Source organism: Cydia pomonella, chromosome 16 (genome assembly GCF_033807575.1).
Source record: "Cydia pomonella isolate Wapato2018A chromosome 16, ilCydPomo1, whole genome shotgun sequence".
NCBI classification, from domain to species: Eukaryota; Metazoa; Arthropoda; class Insecta; order Lepidoptera; family Tortricidae; genus Cydia; species Cydia pomonella.
In genome coordinates this window covers 4,676,854-4,682,672 of record NC_084718.1, presented here as the reverse complement: position 1 = coordinate 4,682,672, position 5,819 = coordinate 4,676,854, and positions in this window count along the sequence as shown.

The window sequence follows — 5,819 nt, the reverse complement described above, 5'->3', positions numbered from 1 at the left end:
GTAATGTAGACTTGGAACGCTCGGGGTAAAAAAGCCCGGCGCCAGGCTGCTCTCGCCCTTAGAGATGCGCTCACATTGATATGATTGGAATTTTATCGTATTTTGCTCGATAGGTTACTTATCGTTTAGTTTACTGAGCGGCTAGTCTTTATGGGTTAATCGCTGATTGTTTTGTTATAATCTTATCGTATGAGGGAAAAGCTTTTTAAAGGCTCTGTGTTTAAACAAGTGGCGGTTTTGGGGATGATAGGGCAAACATTATCACATTACTAAGGTTAGAATTTTAATTTAAAAGCATATTTATCAAGTATCGGGTATTATTACATGGTAGATTTAGGGATTCAGCAAATAGTTCATACGGAGTATTGTAGGTATCGTATAAAAAGCGAGGTCATTAATTTTGCGAGAAGAAACTCAAACCTTTACACAACCTTCCTATGTAGGTGTACCTATAAATTATAATTATGTTTTTGTAAATACATACGTATTTAAAAAAAAGATGAAATCAATGCAAAATGACTGAGTACTTACCTAATAAGACTTTTGCTGATTTGTATATGTTTCGACAGAGTTTTTAAACAGCGGGTTGCCATAACTATGGTATGCGTATCTCCTCCTTCCGGGCGATAACTAGTATAGATGTAAGAAACGATACATCTTATGATTACTTGATCAGCTCAGCCTCTTCGACAATGGCATGGTTAGCCAACTAAACCATACTTATAGGTATGTGAGTTCCAAAACATGTATTTCAAAAGTATCGATATGCCCCATCACTACACCGGCCGCACGCATTCCTTGACCTCATACACACATACACCCGAACATTTGTTCCCTGTTATCTTTGCTATTTTTACCATACTAATTATTCCGCATCTAAAAAATGCATCTCAAAAGTATCGATATACCCCATCACTACTCGGTCGCATTCCCTGACCGCTCACATGCACCCGAACATTTATTCCCTATTATCGTTGCTATTTTGACCAAACCAAATATTCCGCATTTAAAAAATGCATCTCAAAAGTATCGATGTACCCCATCACTAGACGGGCCGGTCGCATTCTCTGACCGCTCACATGTACACCCGAACATTTGTTCCCCGCTATCGTTGCTATTTCCACGCACTTGTGTGTGCGGCTGTGCGTGTGACTCACGCAACTTGTCGCATCACTATTGCATTCGCGATTTGAACGTAAATAATGGATACGTGCGAATGCGAATTGTAACAGTTTTACTGCGTAATTGATTTAAGTGTCAATTTGACTTTAATTTAATTTATGACAACTGGGAAGAAAATAAAAGTAATCAAAGTGAATCAATCGACAATTGGTTGTAAACGACGTGTATCTGATAAAAATGTATGGGCCATTTTCTAATTCAAAAAGGTAACCGATAACAAGTAAACCGGTTTTATCAACTGATGATAACATACGATGACATACGTTCAATCACGGAATAAATTCCTTTATCACTCCCTGTTTCAACAATATTTATGTATTAAATATTGTATTAGGAAAGTGATTTTTTATATGTACGAAGTTTTAGAAAAAAAGTGAAAAATATAATCATCTGTCATATCATTTTTAAACCATAATTTTTTTTTGTTATAATTTATTGAATACTATTTAAACGATTAGCAAGAAATATTAACCTAACCAAAAAACTAATAAAGCAAATACAAAACGTATTGCACCAAAAACAGCATTCTCCTGTGCAAATCAGTTTTTTATTGCTTTTTAGGGACGATTAAAAATTATTTCATACATTTAGCAAATGGATAACTTATTCGAGCCTCGTTTTAGTTCTTTACTTTAAAGGTGTAAAAATTTTCGCCTTTATTATGTAAGTCTCCATAAAAGTCCAAGACAAAACCAGTCAACTGCAGACGGGTTCCCAGAATCCGCGGAAAAAGCAAAAAGCGCCCGAACAGGATCTGGTATCGGCCGCCGAATCTGGACGCCACGGTAAAGAGGCCGACAGCGACTTGAGGCCGATTCAGATTTAATGATGGGGTTGCTAACTATCACAGTTTATAGATGACGCCAGCATAGGATTCCCCTGTTTCTAGATTGTTCTATAGGATTTGGCTTAAAAGTATTGGGGTTATAAAATTGCAAAAAAAATCATTTGTCTTGTAAAAAGCTTCGATTGGATATTACCTTTTGTTAAGGTTTTGAATGTTTTGATCTCGTTTTGATGTGACCTTGACAATTGCTCACACAGATCGGTCCCCGCTCGCACGTGATAAGTCATGTCGTTAAGCATTTTGCCCGCTCTGGGCTATAACCGCGAAAATCGAAGTTCGTCATTTTTTCTCTGTCACTCTAATTACGTCTTAGTGAGAGTAACAGAGAAAGATCCCCGCTGATTGGTGCGCGTGAGATGCACTGTGAGCCGTGTCAAGTTCGTATCATAACAAACTCAAAATAGTAAATGGTTAAATTTGAATTGGCCGACGACGGCCTGTGGCGTTGAAAAAACATCAACACGATTGGCGCGGATGACCTGTGGTTAGCTGTATAGCTGTTAGCTTTTTTCGACAATGGTTCGTTTTCAAAATCACATTCATAGCTCCTCTACACGATGGCCCAGTGCTGGACCAGCGAGATGGCCATGCGGTGATTGGAACCGCGTTCGAGCACGGATTGTGAAATGGCCCACGTATAGATGCGTACTGCCATTGTTGGCCCACTACCTTTGACCGTGACCATCTCATCGCCATCCCTCCGCGCCATAAACCATCCGATACCACTGAGCTCTCCACGCGCTAGCCCATCTTAGTCGGCCAGTATGATGGCCCATAGTATAGAGGAGCTATTACATCCACCATCAAAATGGTTTGAATAGGCTGTACAGACTGCGCTATGCAGGTTAACAGCTTTCATTGTTTGCCAAATAATCCGCCATATATTCGGTGCAGTGATATTCAGTATTCGGCCAAAACTGTCATCCGTACATACGTAGTGGCGGACTGACACTTGACTGACACTTATCTGACGCATGCCACTAAAAGTCCCTTCTCCATAAATATATCCCGCCCGCAGCGTTGAAAACAAAGTTTTGATTGGCTAAAATAAGATTCTGTATGTCAAAGCTCTTGGGCAGCATTACAATATTTGAAGTTGTCAACATGCGCGCTGTACCTACACTGGCTACACTGCCTACAGTTGAGGTGCTCCTGCGGCACAAGGCACACTTCTCGTAGGGTTCTTTATGAGCTCTAGTCAGACATAATATAGTTATTCTAGTTTGCTACATTTGTTGCATCTCTTTTTTTCTAAAGTTTCTAATATTATTCTATTTATATTTTTAATCATCTAAAACATTCCAAAGTTTTCCTCTGTTAATTTATTTGTTCGAAGCCGGAGTTTCACACATTTGCTAATTGATGACATTGGTCTTTAAAACCGTAGTCGTGACCGTCCGATGGCAATTGACTCGGGAATGAGGCGGGAATGGCTCCTTCAAATGGCGTGGTAGCTATGTTCAGAAAAAAACCGTTCAAAACGAAACGTACGTCAGTAGGAAAAGTTTTTCTACTGACGGAAATGGCTTGCCGAACTATATATGTGTAGTAGAAAATAAAAATGGTTAAGTACCGGTAAACTGGGGTTTGATTCATGGGGTAAAAGTGATAATCAATTTTTAAACTAAAAATTAAGGTTTTGTTTCTGAACGATTTCATCATGTTGAGAAACACATCATAAAATTCATAAGTAATCGTTCAAAAATTAACGCTCTATACCTTAAAAAAAAATGATCAATGTACACGAATAAAAGTAACCCCAGTTTTGCACGTAAAAACTACTCCGGGGTTTAAAAGCTAATTCCCGGGATCCCAGCTCTTGTTATTCAAAATACGAGTATACCGTGATTTGGGGAGTTAGTAAACGTTACTAGAGTTGACCGTTTAATATTTGTGTTATATCGATATTTTTAAATGATTTCAAAAAGCTATTCAATTCCAGATATTGTTTGGTCTAGGAAGTTCTTTATTCTAATATTTCCAGTATTTATTTACTCAGACAAGGTACCGTTCGGGTGGCGACTTAAAATGCCACTTTTAGATGCCTTATATTAAGCAAGGTTTAGACTAGCAAGGATTTGCAAGCTTCGTTACGTTGAGGTATCTGGTAAATTTTAGTAGTCGGCAATGTAACGTAAATTGCATGCAAGTTTTTGCTAGTGTAAGCCACGCTATAAGTTCCTAATCGTATTGCAGAAGTTATGGCTCTACAAATAGTAACTATACTGTATTTTATGTTTTCTTTTACACCTTTTATTATGTGCATTGTAATTTTTTTTTTTTGGGTTTCTTGCCTGCCAAATAAATAATTTATTTATTATTTATTTATTATTATTATACGACCTTTACACAAAATGACTGTGTTCAACACATTATATCCCTTTTTTTTGTTGAACTTTCGGTGTGGCTTAGAACGTGTCCAAATTTTCACGCTGTTGACACAACAGTTTGAGTACCTAGCGACCGTGGGGGGCGTGGGGTGTGATGGGATAACTCCAGATTAAACATCACCATCTCACAGCACCGGCGAAAGAGTATAACTTACGATTTAGGAAAATGTGCTGTTTTGAAAAAGATTAAAAAAAAGGACATAGGTACTACTGCATGTTTTTCTTTTTACACCGTCATTTTGTGTATTCCTTTTTTTTCACAAGTCATACGGGACTGCGCAAATCTGGTTTCTTTGGTGGTTCTGATATATGGTTATTTTACAGTTAGTTTTTTGAATATTTCAGGTCAAACCAAAACAAGATATACTACATATACACCGTAAAATATACCCCTATCCCCTAATATGTGTTAATTTTAGTTACACCCTTTCCGGCGTAGTGTAGGCGTCAGGCGTTCAGGTAAAGCTTTTGACACCTAGCCACTACCTCATAGGAATCGGCGTGAATTTCATCGCTTCGCGTTTAACGCGTTTTTGTACCCCTTTATTCAAAAAACAACTAACGCATGTCCAGTGTCACTTGGCCCCCACCGCCCCTAATACGAATGCGATGGTTAGAAATAAAGGTAACATGGAATAACTCGCGAGTTTGGTATACCAGCCCACCGCTCTACCAAAGCTACCGATACTTACCCAGGCATTTTTTCTGAATATAAAATTTCGGTTATGATGGTCATATTTGTCTATGCAACAATGTGATAAAGATAATCTGCAGTATTAATAACGTGGTGTTAAAAGTGACACTTTGTCATGTGGATATTCCATAATTCATCAGCATTTGAAATTTGAATAGGAATTTCTATACACGCGGTGCACACTTGACTGTACAACCCTGAGCCTATGGTGAATGGCTCGGCACGCCACACTTATACTTATGGAAACTGCACAAGAAATTAAGACAACGCAAATTCTGCCATGCCCTGTGAAGTCTTCAATTCAATCTTGAGAAAGCCCAAGTAGATTAAGTTGTTCTCCATGTTATATTGGTCTAGCTAGTCCATCATGTCACGTAACCGGGAATATGTTTGTGAACAGCATCTCTGTTTGCAAAGGTCTGTTAAAACTGTAGAGTGTGACGTAGAGTGACATTTAATAATTAGCGCCGTTGCATTTTTATACATTCGTATGTTTATATGTCATGGTTTTAACGTTGAAGACGAGATTTCATGTTATTATTTAACGCCTGGGGGCCTAGCTAAGATGACAATCGTTCGCCCAGAAACAAAAGGCTACCTCCTCGTGTGGTCTAATGGAATTCTTCTAGCGATTAACATGCAAAGACTAACTCTTCCATTGCATAGGTTAATTGTCTACTTGTAAAAACGATTTTGGCTTCGAAAG